The sequence below is a fragment of the Macaca nemestrina genome, chromosome 3, assembly GCF_043159975.1.
Source record: "Macaca nemestrina isolate mMacNem1 chromosome 3, mMacNem.hap1, whole genome shotgun sequence".
In the NCBI taxonomy this organism is placed as follows: Eukaryota; Metazoa; Chordata; class Mammalia; order Primates; family Cercopithecidae; genus Macaca; species Macaca nemestrina.
In genome coordinates this window covers 36,687,365-36,705,678 of record NC_092127.1, presented here as the reverse complement: position 1 = coordinate 36,705,678, position 18,314 = coordinate 36,687,365, and the positions used below count along the sequence as shown (strand labels likewise).

The 18,314-nt window shown below is 49.2% G+C and overlaps 1 long non-coding RNA gene across 1 annotated transcript; it reads left to right on the top strand.

The window, feature by feature from the left end:
• The first annotated feature begins 1,256 nt into the window (after positions 1 to 1,256).
• On the top strand, positions 1,257 to 13,153 carry LOC139362302 (uncharacterized). Its single transcript, XR_011620902.1, has 3 exons — positions 1,257 to 1,658; positions 6,661 to 6,762; positions 8,122 to 13,153. It is a non-coding gene; the product is annotated as an uncharacterized lncRNA (long non-coding RNA).
• The last annotated feature ends 5,161 nt before the right edge of the window (positions 13,154 to 18,314 follow it).

The following is an 18,314-nucleotide window of genomic DNA, read 5'->3' as shown; positions in this document are numbered from 1 at the left end:
GACCCATCCCTGTCAGGATGGAATTTCTAGGAGCTTCAGACTCCAAGTCAGTTGGAACCCCAAACATTTGGAACCCCAAACATTTGGAGCTAAATCAAGTAGCACAGGTTTTCTTGTCTGCTGACGTCTGCTGACCCTGGTCCCCAGGGAGCTGAAACTAGGGATGCAAAACTCATCTGTGCTGTTAGAAGTCAGGAGGGCAGGTGGTGACCTGAAGAAGACACAGGGCAGGGAAAGAGGGATGTCGGGGGAGGGGTTCTGTGGTCTGGAATGTTCTGTGTCATGATCTGGGTGCTGATTACTTGGGCAGGTGCAATTCGTGAAACTTCATCCTTACAATATGTACAATTTTTTCTATGTATATATACAGTGTTTTAATAAAAAACACACACACACAACAGGACCATGCAGGATTTGGGGGCATTCATGATGGAAACCCATTTCGAAGGCTGCTTCTTTGAGAGGCACTCTGACACTTACTGTTCAGACCCTCGCTTCAAGAAAAGTCCTGTCGGCCGGGCGCAGTGGCTCACGCCTGTAATCCCAGCACTTTGGGAGGCCGAGGCGGGCAGATCACAAGGTCAGGAGATCGAGACCACGGTGAAACCCCGTCTCTACTAAAAATACAAAAAATTAGCCGGGCGCGGTGGCGGCGCCTGTAGTCCCAGCTACTCAGGAGGCTGAGGCAGGAGAATGGCGGGAACCCGGGAGGCGGAGCTTGCGGTGAGCCGAGATCGCGCCACTGCAGTCCAGCCCGGGCGACAGAGCGAGACTCCGTCTCAAAAAAAAAAAAAAAAAAAAAGATCATAAACCCTTGACCACCTGCCCACATTAATACCCTGCTCAATTTCCTTGCCAGCAGCCTTATGGGTCCATGGGTTCCAGCAAAACTGTTGACATCAGCACATCAACACATCATACCCACACTCTGCAGAGGCTTCTGGATGTGTTGTGCTCAGAGCCAATGCTGAACAGGCTGTGGGAAAGATGGGACCTCTAAAGGCCCTCAGCCCCACAATGACGTCATTTCCTCCAGCCAGCGTGCACTCCCATTAGAGCCCTGTCCAGGTTCTGTGCTTACCTGCCCAGGTGAGTCAGTGAGCTCATCTGAGGTTTGAGGCGGTTGTCCTGGAAAGAGAAAAAACACTAAACAACAAACATAAAGTAGTACCTGAGCCTCCCGCCCCCTAGGAGGCCTTCACCTTGAACTTCACATAGGAAAAGGCCAGCTAATGCCAGTGCGTGACTTCAGACTGGGCACTCATGTGCTAAGATAAACACAGCCAAGCCCTTTAAACAAACATTGTGGAAATGTTAGGCCAAGCGGTCAGAAAATGGAACCGGGCAGAGGACGGGACACAGAGAGTGCCAGCTGGGGGCTAGAACATTCTCCTCCTGCCACCAAGGAGCCGTGTGACTGGGACAACTCACCTGCCCTCTCTGGGCCTTGAGTTTCTTAACCCAAAAGTGAGAAATTGGGTAGGAGTAATTTCTAAGTTCCCTGAAAAGAATGGAATGAAATCACCATGCTCATGCAGTCAGGGTTTGTACAGGTTGGTGGGCTGGGTTTGCATTGTCTTCTTTTGTGCTGGACTGCAGGAGCAGAAGAGGAAGCTGACCACATGCCTCCGTTCACATGCAAAGCCCTTCCATGTCAGGTATTATTCTATTCTCCCCCTTTATCCCTAGTCTCCTCTCCTCAGCAGGCACCCACCACAATGTATTTGATATCTGTTCTTAGATATGTGTGTGTTTATATATGTGAGGGGTGTGTGTGTGTGTGTGTGTGTGTGTGTATCTATCTATAGATATATCCTTGTAAAATACATAGCACAGTTTGGGGTATGTTTTAAATTTATATAAATGGTAGCATGTTGGAAATCTCATTCCATTTCTTTACTCTGCACTCTGTTTTCATGATCCCTCCATGTTGCTGTGTGTACATCTAGCTTGTTAATTCCTACTGATGCACAGAATTATTTTTTTGCTCTTTTCGAGACAGAGTCTCGCTGTGTTGCTCAGGTTGGAGTGTAGTGGTGAGATCTTGGCTCACTGCAACCTCCGCCTCCTGGGTTCAAGCGATTCTTGTGCCTCAACCTTCCAAGTAGCTGAGATTACAGGTGTGTGCCACCTGTACACACCTCTACTTAGAGATGGGGGTTTCCCCTTGTTGGCCAGGCTGGTTTTGAACTCCTGACCTCAGGTGATCTGCCAGCTTCGGCTTCCCAAAGTGCTGGGATTATAGGCGTGAGCCACCGCGCTTTGGTATGGGATCACCACATTGTTTTTATCCATTTCTCTCACGCTGGACACCTATGTTACTTATATACCATGTTACCACACATAGCGCCACTGTGGACATTTCCACATCATCCGCTTAAGGACCTCAAAGAGAGTTTCTTGGGAGCTGTTGCCTCATAAGACAGAGTTATCTGCAGTGTCCTGACTAGATTGCTCTAGGGGTGGGGGCAGAGGACATAGTGGCACAGTGCTGGGGAAGGAGAGGCTGGAGAGGGGCTTGCTGAACGGGAGCCATTGTCTGGCTGAGTTGTTTGGTGCTGGTTCCAGATTCTCTCCTCCGGGGAAGGTGCTGTTTTTTCACTGGGTCCTATTTTAAGAGCTGTGCATCCCCTTACTTTATAGTCCACATCATGGTTTGAGTTAAATGTGAATTGATTTACTATTTGACTGTCTGTCTCTCCTCCTAGACCATGAGTTCTCTGAGGGCACGTACAGTGGCTTTCTCACCCACAGTTGTATTACGCCCCGTGCCTGAGACCGAGCTAACACAGTAGATGCCCAGCAAACAGCCAGTGGCTTTATAAATCAGTGAGTGAGCTTGAGCTGTGACAAATACGACTGAAGCCTCCAGGAATTAGGAAGGGAAGAGCACTGTCCAGGCCACAAAGCTTAAGGAGCCCTCACTGTCCGGTGCCCATCTGCATAGGCAAGACCCGGGAATGAGGGTCTCCCTTGTCTCATCCCAGACACAGCTCTGAGCCTCAGACACAATTTTCAACTGCTCTTTCTTTTCTTTTCTTTTCTTTTCTTTTCTTTTCTTTTCTTTTCTTTTCTTTTCTTTTCTTTCCTTCCTTCCTTCCTTCCTTCCTTCTTTCTCCCTTTCTTTCTTTCTTTCTTTCTTTCTTTCTTTCTTTCTTTCTTTCTTTCTTTCTTTCTTTCTTTCTTTCTTTCTCTCTCTCTCTCTCTCTCTCTCTCTCTTTCTTTCTTTCTTTCTTTCTTTCTTTCTTTTTCTTTCTTTCTTTCTCTCTTTCTTTCAGAATCTCAGTATCACCCAGGCTGGAGTGCAATGTTGCGATCTTGGCTCACTGCAACCTCCTCCTCCTGGGTTCAAGGGATTCTCCTGCCTCAGCCTCCTAAGTAGCCGGGATTACAGGCGCCTGCCACCATGCCCAGCTAATTTTTGTATTTTCAGTAGAGATGGGGTTTCATCATGTTGGCCAAGCTGGTCTCAAACTCCTGACCTCAGGTGATCCGCCAGCCTTGGCCTCCCAAAGTGCTGGGATTACAGTCGTGAGCCACTACACCGGACTTAGGAAAGCTTTTGACCACAAGTTTAGCATCTAACCTGGTGCCTTCCTCTTCCCTCTCTCTTCTTCCCTCTCTCTTTCATTGAGCGTCAATTATGCGATGACCCTGTGCTAGCATGTGGGTTTCCGAAACTCTCAAGAATTCACTGTCCAGTAGGGGGTGGGGATTGTGAAAATAAGTCATTACGATGCATAAAAAAGAGTTTTTTTTAATGACAATGTCGTCGCCTGGGACACTGGAGGCACTGGCTAACTCGGGCAGCATTGAGGAGGGTACTCTTGGGGCTGAATTCTGTCAAGAGGGTGGTGGTGAGGTGCCATCCGAGCCGGGGTTACCATGCATAGGTCTGAGTGAGGATGGCACAGTGCCTTCAGGTGGCGCGAGGGTCCTGAGTTTCTGGAGCGGGAGGCTGAGGCCAGGAGGCTGGGTGGTGATGGGCTGGGGTGCAGGGAGGTGAAGCTGCAGGGGGAAGGGTGGGAGGCAGAGCCATATCCTGGGGGCAGTAATTCATCAAAGACTGTACAGAGTGGGCAAGAACAAATTAGCACTTGAGAAGATTCTCTGGAGGTGTCTGGTGAGGAAAGACTCTGAGGGCAGGTAGGGATTGTGAGGCTACGACCTTGGTATAGGTGACAGGAGCTGAGGCTCTTTCCCCGGCAGCTGTGGTGAAGGGAGATGGGCAGGAGGAGCAGAGGGAGGAGGCATGGCCCTGGGCACCTGGAGCCATCTGAGTGCAGATGGGGTGGGCAGTCTTGGAAGTGCAGGGTCACCCCTTCACACACATTCATGGAAAGCTGTAGAAATGTGTAGACCTGGGTGTCCAGAGAACTGAGGATCTGCGGTCCCAGGGGATAGGGTGTCACTGGGGCGAAGAGCAAGAGAGCCCTTCTGAGCCAGAGAAGTGCCTCCCCTGTGGAATAGGGGTCCCCAGTCTCATAAAACAAGCAACCATCAGCAAAGTTGTTTTCCAGAAAGAAGAAAAGGCCACTGGGCCGACTGTCAGCCTTGCTTGGAAGACGGAAGACAAGTCCAGCCCACTGAGACCCTGGGAAAGGTTATCCAGGTTGACTGACTGTCCCCAGCCTCAGGACAGTGGGGACGTGGCCCAGCCAGGGGGCAGGCACAGCTGTCTGGCAGAGCACTTTCACGGGACGCCCACACACTGGGAGGATGGCTTCGCTTCGGGAGGATGGCTTCGCTTTGCTCTTGTGCTCACTGGCCATGACGGGGGAGCCTTTTCTTTCCCCTCTCCTGAAATGGAAACCTAAATGCAGCCTCTGAAATTAGTAGGGCCATCTTGACTACACCATACTGAGGAAGTTGCATTACCTGAAGGAGAAATAATTATCTTTCTGCTTACTTCAATGCTGGCTTTGCTGAAGAGAAATTTTCTTCTCCTCTCCACCCATTCACCAAACTGGACTTTCAGGCTCTGCTGCTCTCTGGGAAAGTGTTTGGGGGTTACCAGGGCCTCAGGTCTCTCTTCTTCTCCTCCCACGGGCCCCCCACCCCCAACAGCTCGGTTTGTTTGTTTCCTCTGAATCCCTCTTTTGTCGCCTTACCTCAGATCCATGGCCAGGTGGCCAAGTTGAACACCAGTGCAGCCTCTACTGTCCTCCTTCCCCTAGGCAGTGCCCTGCCAGGCTCTCTCCGAGGGCCCTGGAATCTGTCCTCAACACAGCCCTGTCTGAGCAGGAAAGCCCCAGGCTACAGCCAGCTTCCTGGCAGAAGTGAGCTCCCTATGCTTAGAAATGGGGCCCAAAATTTGCCTCTAAGGCCGTTTCAACGCTGGCCACACTCGCTTCCCTCCTGGGCCCCTCCCGCAGCTCCGTGCCCTTCTTGAAGGAGGGCCACGTTCTCTACCCTCCTGTGGGAACAGGAGTTGGGGGAATTTTTCAGCCTAGCTTGGTTAGAGTAACATGCAGCTGTGGACTTCTGGTTCGGGACGTGTCAAAACCGCCGGGAAGTTTACGTTTTTTAAATAAAAATAGAACAAATTCAGTTGGGGTTTCCAGAAAGTTCACCCTGTGGCTCTCCGGTGACCTCCCTTCCTTCCTGGCCTCCTTCAGCCCTTCCTTCTGTCCTCCCTCACTTCCTACCCTACCTGGGCTGCAGGAAGACCCCTAGGAGGCTCCGTGGGGTACAAATCCTAGCCAAAGCTGCCCAGGAGGATTCCGATACAGCACAAAGCTTGGGAAGCTCCACCTTATCACACGTTGTTAGTGCACTGCCTGCTGTGGGGGGGAGGCTGTGTCATTTAGACGAGAAATCTGGGCCCGAGTCTCTGGAGAGAAAAGGCCTGGGAAAGTGGGTAGGAAAAAAGAAGGCTGTTGTGTGGGGCTGGTGGGGCAATTTATGTCCATGGAACCCAGTGAACTATTTGTCCTTTCGGTCAATAAAAGATTTGACCTCATTCCTCCAGGGCCTAAACATTTGAAGCCTAGACTTTCTTCTGCATCTTTGAATTAGAGCATTTTGCTATGATTTAAGACAAAGTTTTGAATTCCTGGGTCTACCTCCAGCCCAGGTAAAATAGAAAGACAGAGAGAAAGTAGAGGGAGTGAGAGAGGATGTGGGGACAGCAGCTATTTTGGATTCTCAGAGATCATTTATTTTGTGAGATGGGGTCTTGCTCTGTTGCCCAGGCTGGAGTGCAGTGACTTGGTCATGGCTCACTGCAGCCTCGATCTCCCTGGGCTCAGGTGATCCTCCCACCTCAGCCTCCCCAGTAACTGGGACTACTGGTGCGCACCACCACGCCCGGCTAATTTTCTTATTTTTTTGTAGAGATAAGGTTTCGTCATGTTGCCCAGGCTGGTCCTGAACTCCTTAGCTCACGCAGTTCACCTGCCTCAGCCTCCCACAGTGGTGGGTTTACAGGTGTGAGCCATGTGCCCTGTAAGAATTTATTTTAAAAAATTGTTTATAGTGGTTTCTATTTCAAACATTTATGCTATAAAATGTGCAGTGTACAAAGTAAGCGCCACCCTCCCTGAATATAATAGCCCCAAACCAAGTCCTCCCCTCAGGGCACCCACTCTTAAGGGGTGCATCCCTGAGACCCTTTTCTCTGCACTCATGCTCAGACTCCCTGTGTGTGCCATTTTGCAGCGGGGTCACGCTCCACGTGTTGTTCTGCCACTGCCTTTGGTTTCTCGACACTGCCTTGTGGACACAGGAAGAGCTTGCAGCTGGTGACGAACTCTCCAGGAGGTGAGTAATCCAGCAGCTCTTTCCGCCTCGAGATGGGTGAGGTAACCTCTCTGGGTGCCAAAGGCAGGAGCAAAGAGAATGATTCACAGAGCTGTTCTCCTTATTTGTCCAATTGTGACCAGCCTGTTCACTGAAGTAAGAGCCCAGGAAGGATGAGCCATTTTATTTACCTGAGTGAGTCTCTGGTTTAGTGTTTCTTCTTAAACACTGAGTTCACAGGGCTCCTAAAGCAGACTGGAGTTGCAGAAAAGGCACTGGACAGAGTCAGTCCACAAGTATCTGCTGAGGTCCTACTATGTGTCAGACACTGTTCAGGCATAGGGTTGTGCTGAAGCTGAGAGCAACAACATCCCAAAGCTCTGTCATGTTGGTGGAAGTGTCATGCTGGTGGATGTGTCATGCTGGTGGGGGACAGACAGAGAAGAGTCAGGTAAACATATAAGTACCTTTAGACACTGGTCACTGCTTACAGAAAATACAGTCGGGTGAGCTGATGGTCCCTTGAAGGGGAGACAGAATCAGCAGACTGGGGGTCCAGCTCCCGTCCAGCAAGAACTGCGTGACAAGGAACGTGACACTCCCCTCTCCTGGACTTCACTTTCCTCCACTGCACAAAGAGAGCACTGGACTCAGTCACCTGGTGCCACCTTCTAGCCATAGAAAGAGCACACAGGAGGTTCAGATACAATGTTCTGTGACTCCTTCCCAGAGTTCCTGTTCTATGATTGCAGCCTCTAGGGAGGGAGATATTGATTAAAAAGTCTTCAACAAATGGCAAAAGCTCTAGGGAACACAGAACAGCAGGAAGAGGAACCCAGCCTTGAAACCAATATATTTTATGCAAGTTCAAAGCAACTTTGTGCTCTCTAGGCCTTTGCTGGAAGCCCAAATGAAAGGAAGGTCAAATGAGTCTCCAGCTTTGGGAAGCTAGGCTCCCACGGCCAGAAAATGCAGGGCAAGGCAGAGGCCAGAGACCTGGGGAGGAAGGTGGAGGGAGGTGGCGCTGGAGGAGAGGATGGCAGGAGCTTCCTAGGCCCTTGGGAACCAGGGTCTGCCACAGCGCCCATTGGCTGGAGAGGCTCCCCTTCCACATGTCACCTCCCAGCTCCACCACGTTAATCCCCCATGGCATGGCCCTGCCACAAACAGGGCCAGCAGATCTGGTTTGCTGAACACTCCCAGGACAAGCCCGAAAGGGGACCTGAGTTCAGGCACCACCAAGAAAATCCTGCTTTGCAAAGAAGACCAGTTTAGCCCTGGAGAACCAGAGGTGGGAGGAAGGAGTGGAGAGGATCTCCACCTTCCCTTCCCTCAAAGGACAGTGACTCATACAATTTCTTTCTTTTTTTAATTTCACAGGTTCACATGCCATTTAGAAAGTGAGTTCAGTGCCTGGGGACTAATCAATGATGAGATTTTCCCACCTCGGCCTGACAGGAATGACACACAGCTGAGAAGATGGCAGTGGTGCTTTTCCTTTAGGGGAAGAAAGGAGGGCCCCCCGGAAACCTTCTCTCCTATCTGATTCATGCTCATTCATAATGCAGCAGGCTTGGGAGCTGCAAATAACATGCTAGTGCAAGAAGGCAAGCCAGTCAGGCAGTCTTATATATCACTACTCCATCTGTCACACTGACACAAGGATTCACGCTACTGAGGCCGGTGGCTCTTCACAGGGAGTTGAGATGGCAAGAAGCAGAGGCATCTCGGAGGAGATGCCCATTTTAGGGTTTGATGAAAGTTGAGTGAAATAATGCTCAGTACAATAGTCAGACACAGTAAGACTGAATGCCGACCGTGTGACAGGCACTGTGACCAGCCCAAGGCATCAAATATCAGATCAAATAAGAGGCTGGCAAGGGTGGACCTCAAGGACACATTTACCTGGGAAGGCCCCTGGCAGGTGCTCAGTGCTGAGTACAATGAACAGTAAAGGCAAGTTGAACGTCTGACGTTCCGAGACCTAGGATGACCCAGGAGTCCAGTGGGAAAGTCCAAAGGGCAGCCACAAGCCAGCCTCCTTTTTCTCCTCTGCATAGCCTAAGGAAACACTCCCTTGGAATAACAGAAAAGACTAAAGATTTCTCCATTTTACAACCAAAAGATATTAAGCAATATGAAAGAAATACTTCCCTGGACTTAAAGAAAAGACTAGAGATGTGCTCATTTTGTACCTAAAAGAGATTGAGATTCTCGGGAGATTTTGGCCTGAGATCCTGAACCATCTGGCCATGCCCTAAGCCTTTGCTGGCAGCAAGTATGTTTCAAGCTCCTCTAAAAACGTGTCAGTCAAGCATTGATACATTTACAGGGAGAGTGAGAAACAGTATTATTGAATTTGGGAGACTAAGGCCTTAACTCTGACTTTTAAAGGCTCACTAGGATTTCTTATGGGCCTTGAGGCTTGGATTATTTTCAAAGGCGACCACTTTAAGCTGCACCCAGAGAGAAGCTCAAGTTGCATAGCATCGAGTTTCTGAGAAGGTTACTAACAGCTGTCCTCGAAATATACCACCTTCCCTGCCTCTTCCCTCCTTGGGAGGAGCTGTATAAAACAGGAGCTGAGGCCCTAGGGGAGCTGGAGAACGTTCCTGAGAGATTATGGATCTGGAGGGTTGCATGCATTTGCAGAAGCTCAAGGCCATCTCTTTCCCACCCTTCTGTTTTGAAGAGCCAGGCCCTTCCACGTGGTCCTCAGCAGGGTAATGGGGGTGGGTGATGCATCAGAATATCCTGGATACATTTTAAAAAATAGATTTGTCACCTCCACCACCTCTTCTAGTTCTCTGGGGATGGGGAGATGGGGAGAGGGGGGAGAGCGTGGCATTTGGAGAAGTGTCCCTGGGAGGCCTCATTGACTGGCCTGTCTGATGACTTGCCACCACCCCTGACCCCACAAACTTTTTGTTAGTTCTTATGTTTCAGAGAATGGGCTCTGGAGTTTGCAAGATGTGGATCTGAATCCCAGATCCACCACTTGCTTTTTGCTCATTTTCTCACCTTCCCAGGAAGGTCGGGACGATCATGAGATAATGTAATATGTCCGCTAGGTAAAGCCCCCAGTACAAGCCATCCCCTTCTTTCCCTCAGGCACGTGGGCCGGGACAGCAAAGAGAACTGTCTGCGGGAAAGGCAGCTGTGGTAAGTTGGCTAAGATAGCCGCCCCCAGGAGATCTCACTCTGCCACGGCCAGGGAGCACTGGGGCAGTCCCAGAAGCAAAACCAGTGAGAGGGGCTAGGACTCCATGACTGCCTAGGGGATCCCTCAGGAAAAAACAAAGCTGGAGTAGCCCTGAGGAAGCTCTGGAGTGACTTAGGACCCAGTGGTTTTGGGGACACGGGGCTTTCCATGCTCAAGACAGGACAGTCTGGGGCAAACCCGACGTGTCAGCCGCTCCAGCAGCTTTCGTCTTCCTGGCAGTAGCTGGGGGATGCTGCTTAAGGACGGTCACTCTTAGAACAGCGTCTAGGATGAAGAAATATGGCTCACGAGGCCATTTAAAACAACGAAAGTGATCTCACTGCCACCAGGGTCACAGGAGCCCACATGGGGGGATGGTGCAGGCTGAGGCTGCTCAGTGGGGTGCTGGGAAGCTGGGAGGCAGGTCTGGGCCTGCTCTGGGGCACTTCTTTTCTTTCTGTTTCCTCCTTTTTTCATTCAAATCTCCACCTTCAAGGGAGGGGGCCTTGGACAGCTGTATCCTCATGAAAGTAAAGAGTAGCTCTTTCTCGTCCCCCACCAGGAAGTAGAGAATTAGGGGACCCCACACAGCTTCCTTTGGGGGCTGGTGGGAACAGCCAGCACTCTTTTGGGCTGAGTCACGTGGAGGTCCCGTGCATTCTCTTTTCTTGCCTGAGCCATGATTTGCCCACGGCCGATGTGTGGCCTGTGGAATTGGCACTGGGCAAGCCTGCGGCTGGGTCCCACAGCTCCTGCTCTGGGCAGGCATCTGCTCTCCTGCCTGGCTTTTCTGCTTGTTCTCTTCTCCCTGGCCTCTTCAACCCCTGATAAATAAGTCCCTTTCATCTCCACTCTTTACCCCGCTTTCATTTCTTTCTCTTCCATCACTGTGTCCTGAGGAATAAAGGAAGGCCTAGGCAGCTCCCTGGCCCCATACCTTCTCCCTGCCCAAGAAGTTCTTAAATGTTTAAGGGAAAGATGGTTTTTCACAAAGGAAATGTTCACTCCTTCTCCACTGGACTGTGAGTTCCACGAGGTCAGGGACTGTGTTTTCCCTGCCCCTTGCTGTCTCCTGGTATTGGGCATGTAAACATGTGTTCATGGATTATACAAATAAAAAAGAAGACTGCTTTTAACAAGGGTGGCCTGTGAGGACAAATGACATAGAGAGAGAAGGAGAAGATGTTCAAACTTTTTATTTATTTACAATTTCCTTCTCTTGAAAGTGTTGACTCTGGTCAGGCCTTCTGGCCAAGTGGAATGTAGCCTGAGGTCATTGTCAGGGTCTTCTCAAGAGATGGATGTTGCAGGAAGGGCTGCTTCCCCTCCAGTTCCTTTGGGAGCTCCATGTATACAGGGAGAGAAATCAGGGAAATGAGAAGCAAGGAAGTGGGAGGAAGGTGCACATTCAGATGAATTTTCTCTATCACTCCGTCTAGCTAACATCTGGGCTTTGTCTTTCCTGGTTCAGAAAAGCTAATTTGTCTCCTGAATCCAGAGGAGGGAGGGAAGGAGCTAATTTTATTGAGCATCCACTGTGTGCCATGTACTTCGCATAATTTATATCACTGATTCATAAGAATCTAGTTTGATTATGATCCTTATTGAACAGATGAAGTTCAATAATTCACCTAAAGTCATGCCCATGAGAGGAAAACCCAGGATTTAAACCGGGATTTAGACTGACCTTCCTATGCTTAAACCTGTCACCCTCTTTCCATTATGTCATGCTACTATGGTTACAAGTGTAAAGAAGAAAAGCAGTTGTCAGAGTAGAAGAGGGGAAGGGGGAAGCAGCCTCTTAAAGTTGGATGAGCCTCACAAGCATATGAACAACGCTGGATGTAAGTGAGTACTTACTGTAGGATCCTATTTATATGACGCTCAAGAACAGGCAAAACTAACCTAGGGTGCTGGAAATCAGAACAGTGTTTGTCTCTATGGACAGGGATTAAAAGGACAGGGGAGGGCTTCACTGGGATAGTGGAATTCTTCCATATTTTATTTGGGTGATGGCAGGAATAGTGTTTGTAGGAACATACTTTGTAGAAACTGCTCAGGTTTTTCTTATGTTCTGATCTAGGTTCATCAACCAGGCCAGGCACAGTGGCTCACACCTGTAATCCCAGCTCTTTGGGAGGCTGAGGTGGGAGGATCGCTTGAGGTCAGGAGTTTGAGGCCAGCATGGGCAACATAGTGAGGCCCCATCTTTACCAAAAGTATGAAGAACTTAGCCCAGTGTGGTGGTGTGTGTCTGTAGTTCCAGCTACTTTTGAGGTTGAGGCTGGAGGATCACGAGATGCAGGAGTTCAAAGTTGCAGTGAGCTATGATCATACCACTGCACTCCAGCCTGGGTGATGCAGCAAGACTCTGCCTCATAAACAAACAAAAGTTAGAATCTTGTTTGTAAATAAAAGGACTTGCATTCAGCTTTGGGCTGAAGACCAGCTTGTAAAATTTTAGAGTGGCTCCCGCTGTACATTTTGAACCCAGCTGTCTCTCCTGTGGTTAAATTTATATTCCACGATGGAGTCATCAGCTGTGTATTGATTTAAACTCTTCAAACTTATTTATAATATCATGAGCCTGTATTCTAACATGGACTAATGAATTCTTTTTCACCTATTTAAAAAGCAGTACTTGCTTTTACCTGTCCTATAGCTACTTTCTCCAAGTCTCAAGGAAATACTTGTTAGCTCAAGTACTCCAAAATGTTTTCCTTGTCTGAGATGTGCATGATGTCTTACATTTGAAGCATATTTTCTCTTCGACCTCCACCTTCCAGAACCGAGGTTCCCTCCTTCTTGTCTGGCCTAGTTGATTCTCTGGGTTCATCTAAATGCCACCCCTAGTCCCCTTCAATGTGGCTCTTTGTGCCAATAATATCTCAGGACAGCCTCCCTACTGTGGTGTTTAAGTGAACCTCTGGGTAATAAGATGCTCGTGTCAAATTCGGTGATTTGTTGAGGGCCAGCTGGGCATCCAGTTTTAATAAAAAGCCTTCTATTCCTCCTCTGTTCCTTGAGATAATCAGAAGAGAGAGCTCCAACAGGGCCATTCTTCCCCAAGAAAGCCTTGAGCACTTCCCCCAGAGTGTGTTGGGAGGAGGAGGAAGGCCACACCCAGGCACTTATGTCAGCGGGAGCCAGCGAAGCTCTTAGCTGCATCAGCCCCAGAGGATGGTGTCAAATTCATGCCCCAGACAAAAGACAAATTCCTACCTGTGCCAGAGCTCTACTTCTCCTTGAATATTGGAAACTGTGATGGCGCAGGGACTGCCGAATATTGAGAGAGGAGTGATCTTTCTTCTGCTCAATCTGGAGCAGGTCCTGTGATGGACAGCCTCCTCCCAACACCCAGGGGAAGAACAAGCCAGTGTGAAGTGATTCTGCTTCTTCTCTGGGCAGGGACCTGGACTGCCCGTCACTGAGCCCTTGGAATTACCGCTCACCTCAGCCGGCCCGCATTCTGCCCCATCAGGGTTGAGACCCAACACTTCATGGGCAATGCTTCCATGGGCATCCCAGGGGGGTGGCCGACTTTCCAGTGACACCTGAATTTGGGGAAGGTTCAGAGGGACAAGCTGGTCTTTCTAGCCTGGGAGCGTGTGTTCTGATTCCCCCTGAGTTAGATCATTAACCTCTTTCCAATTCCATCAAGGCCAAATTAAATGCGGGAATTCCTTGTGTTGCGGGTTGGCTTGTGTCCCCCACCTCCCTATGTTGAAATCTTTATCCCAGCACTTCAGAATGTGACCTTATTTGGAAACAGGGTCACTGCAGATGCAATGAGTTAAGGTCATTCTGGAACAAGGTGGGTCCCTGATCCCATATGACTGGTGTCCTTATGAAGGAGGAAGTTAGGACACAGTCACACACACAGGGAGAATGCCACATGAAGATGGAGGCAGAGATCGGGACGGCGCTTTTACAAACCGAGGGATGCCGAAGATTGCCTGCAGCCTCCAGAAGCCGGGACAGAGGCCTCAGAAGGAACCAGAGTCCAGAACTGGGGGACAATACACTTCTGTTGTTTAAGCCAACGGTTTATGGCACTTTATTACGGCAGCCCTAGCAAACTAATACACCTGTGCCAAACATTTTCTCAACTTCAGAACTTCTCAGAGCCTTTACTAGAAACAATCTGTGTGCGATCATTTCCGTGTTTGACCGAAGGACACTTTTTTCCACTGGGCATCTGGCAGGGATTTATTTACAGGAACACACCCTGGGAAACACTGCTGTAGCTTCATCAGGATCGACCCGTTAGAAGGAGAAGATCCTGTTTCAAAACCACAGCCTGAGACTTGTGTCATGGGTCCTAGCACCCAAATCACTCAATGTCTCTGTGCCTCAGTTTCCACATCCGTGTAGCCAAAGTAGGTGCTCTACTCAGTGCCTGCCCCGAGTGCGATGCATTACAGGTACTTTGCAGATGCCTGGGAACACCTTCTAGTGTTGTTTTCAGGAGTGGTACCATAAATGATGCCAGGGTTGGAGGTGTGTTGGAGCTGGGGTCTCCTGTCAGCTCTGCCGTGGAGCCGGGAACACGCAGCAGGGACCACAGGATGGGGATAAGCTGCCCTAATCAGTCTGCTTGTATCCAATAACAGCGGCAGCAGCGTGAGCCAAAGGCCTTGAGGACAGCCTGAGACAAGAGTTCCCAGAAGGCAGATTCACACAGTCAGGAGGCAGCCTCCTCGGTTCCTCTTCTCTCCAGCCACCAGGCAGCTCATGCTTCACCCAGGGCTCTGTGAGCTGCACTCTCCGTGGTTTCCAGACAGAAACTGTGGCCAGGGTGAGCTCTAGGAAGAGGCCAGGGCAGGCAGCATGGAAACTGGTGGCTGTGAGCTGAAAATAAAACAGCACTGAGCCAGGGCGTGTCACTTCCTAATTCCTAGCTCAGGATGGATCTGGCAGATAAGTGGGAGGAGTAGGAGATGAGGGCAAAGGGGTGAGGGACACCGATTGTTATGCAGCAAAGACCCCGCCTCCAAAAGCACCCAAGTGCACAGGGCCCCTGCATTCGCCTCGCAATTGTGAAATCGACTTCTAACAGCTCACGCCCAGTGGAGGAGGAGAGGGCAGGTGGCAGGGCTGGGCAGCTGCTCCGTGTGTGAGATAAGTGCAGGGACCTCAGGTTAATAATTCCCCCCACCTTCAAAGCCTCTGAGGGGACTCGGGAGAAGCAAAGGAAGCCGCAGCAGTTTTGCGGGCCGGGCAGGATGGGTGTGAGGCGCCTGAGGAAAATGAGGCTGGAAGGTGGGTGGCGGCTGGACCGTGGGGTTTTGAAAGTCCAGCGAAGGATTTCAGGTCTTATTCTGAGGACTACGGGGAAGTGAAGTTTTTGGGGACCCAGAAAGTGACCAAGACAGGAAGTTCTGAGGTGCCGCCCTGAGAAATGGTCAGGGTGGCACAGAAACCACTACAAAAGCTTAGGGCCTACGAAGCTGGTGAAAGAATGAGATAACCCTTGTCCCTGCTCATACCTGCTAGAATAGCTAGACTTAAAAGGGTGCACGATACCAAGTGCCATCAAGAACACGCACAGCAAGAACTGCCACGCGCTGCTGCAGGAGGCCCTCTGAAGGAGGATACAGGGAGAGGCGAGCCATGTCCTGCCTCTGCTTCTAAAAGATGAAAACTCAAAAACTCTGACCCAGGTCTTTCTGAGACACCGCCAAACAATTTTTCAAAGTGGTCGTGCTTTGAAATCACACGCCACTGCACTCCCGCCTGGGTGACAGAGTAAGACACCATCTCAAAAATGAATAAATAAATCAATAAAAATAAGGAGCCAACTACAGATGTGGACACATGGATGAGCCTCACAGGTATACGAACAACGGATGAAGGAGGCACTTACTGTATCACGCTCTTCATAGGAAGCCCAAGAACAGGAGAAACCAACCTAGCCTGCTGGAAATCAGAGCAGTGGCTGAATTAATGGGTAGCAGTTGATTGGAAAAGGGTAAAAAAGGCTACACTGGGATAATGAGATGCTTCCATGTTTTATTTGGGAGATGCCAAGAATAGTGTTTGTAGGAATATACTCTGGGAAACTGCTCAGGTTTTTTCTTACGTTCTGGTCTAGGTTCATCAAACCTATCCATTAGAAAGAGAAGAGGATGCTGTTTCCAAATGGCAGCCTGGGCTTTGTGTAATGGATGCTGGTACCCAGGTCAGTGAACTTCTCTAAGCCTCAGTTTCCACATCTGGACAGGCAGAATAGGCAGTCCACTCAGGATCTAGCCCTGGAGGTGATGCATTACAATAAGAACCTTTCTCAATAAAGAAAAGTTAGCTAAAACATTAAGCCAGATTCGCTGTGGTCCTTTGGAGTTACTCACTTCAGCCTTATCCTCATCAGCTTTGCATTTGTTCCTTTCAGAGGGGAGTGGGAGATGGCTCACCCTTAACGTTCCTCCTCTTCCAGGAAAGGCCCTAACCACTTCTCACTCGCTTCCGAAAGAGCCAAATGAGCAACCGAAGAGAGAGAATGTGGGGCTGGGCACAGTGGCTCATGCCTGTAATCTCACCACCTTGGGAGGCCAAGGTGGGAGGATCACTTAAGGCCAAGTGTTCAAGACCAGCCTGGACAACATAGTGAGACCTTGACGTTACAAAAATAAAAAAATTAACTGAGTGTGGTGGCATGCACCTGTAGTCCCAGCTTCTTGGGAGGCTGAGGCAGAAGGATTGCTTGAGCCCAGGAGTTTGAGGCAGTAGTCAGTTATGATCATACCACAGAATTCCAGTCTGGGCAACAGAGCAAGACTGTCTCTAAAACGAAAATTAAAAAAAAAAAAAAATAGAAAGAGAATGTGAAAGACAAACAATACAAAGGCTCTACGTGTACAGGAGCTTTTACCTGCTTCATCTCATTTCATCCTCAAAACAGACCTGTGTGGTTGCAGGATAAACCTTAACCCTGTCCTACAGATGGGTGAATTACCCAACTGAAGCATCATAATCCAGATTTGAACCCTGTTCTCCTGGCTCCTACCAGGTCAGGGTTAAAACTGCAGTGGGAGTGGTACATCTCATTTCCTAAAAAACTTGAGTTGCAGAGGAAATGGGGATATTTGCATGCAAACAAACAGTGATTAATTAAGAGAGGCAACTATAAGGTACTTGCCCTGGGCAGGTTCAAATTGCAGAAGGAAGGGCTGTTGGTTGTATACAGTTTACCTTGGTGCAAGATGGTGATCCGGGTGGGTACGTGCCTAATTCTCGCTGACGGCAGCTAGCCAAGCTCTGTGTCGGTGAGGACCACTTCTCTCCCACCTCCGTTCCCCTGGGAATCATTAGGTGCAGGCTGGCACCTTCTAGAAGGTGCATTAACTTGGAGTTGTCTGGAGGAGCAAACGCAAAGGATTCTGGGGAGAGGGCTTGTCAGAATCCACTCTGTCTCCAGACAACCAGGTTAGTCCGCATTTTCCTCTTGGGCCTGGCGCCCTGTGCCGCACAAAATCCAAATGGGCCAGAAGTTTGAGAATATTCACATTCTTTCCTTCCCATAACCGTATTTAGGAGGTTTATTTTGTTTGTTGGAGTGGTTGTTGTATTTTTTTTTTTCTTTCTTTTTTTTTTTTTTTTTTTTTCATTTTAATTGCTCACTTGGGGACTGAGCTCTGACAATAGATCAGAACCTTATGATTATGCCGAGTTTAGAAGTCAGGCTAAACCCAAGGATTGAAAGTGTGGTTTAGAGGAAAAGGGGTGCATCCTACTAATGAAATACTGCATAGGGCACTTGAAAGAGATAATGCTGAAAATACTTCATAACCCAGGAGGCCCAGGCCCTGGTCAGTCCTAATGAGGGCGTGGGATATTGGAGAACTCAGTGGCACCAAACATTTGGGGGAGATGAAGGAAAGCAGGGAAGGCCCAGGGCTGCTGGGGAGCCTCCTGGGAACTCAAGACAACAGCTATTCACCAACTGCCACCAAAGTATTTCATTTTCAGCAAGCAGTTTCCCTTCACTTGTGCAAACATCTAAATACTAGCCCTGCAGCTAGTGTTACATTTTAAGATGGAGAAACTAAAGCTAAGGGAGATTAAAAGATCCAGCTAAGGTCATGCAATAATAACCCAGCTCAGGCTATAACCCTTCTCTTTAGATCCTCAGCCTAGTACCAGGAAAAGCATCTCTCCAACATACTAGCATTTTGTAGTTAGCCTGCCTACCCGTAGGCCTTGTCAATACCATAATATTTTGAGCTATTTTTAATTAGATAGAAAACAGGCTAAGAGCCAAGGAAGTGTTATCTATATGAATGGTTGGCAAGTGTTTTCTGTAAAAGGGCACCTAGTAACTATTTTTGGGTTTGTGGGCCATGCAGCCTCTATCACTCTGTCTTTGCAGTGG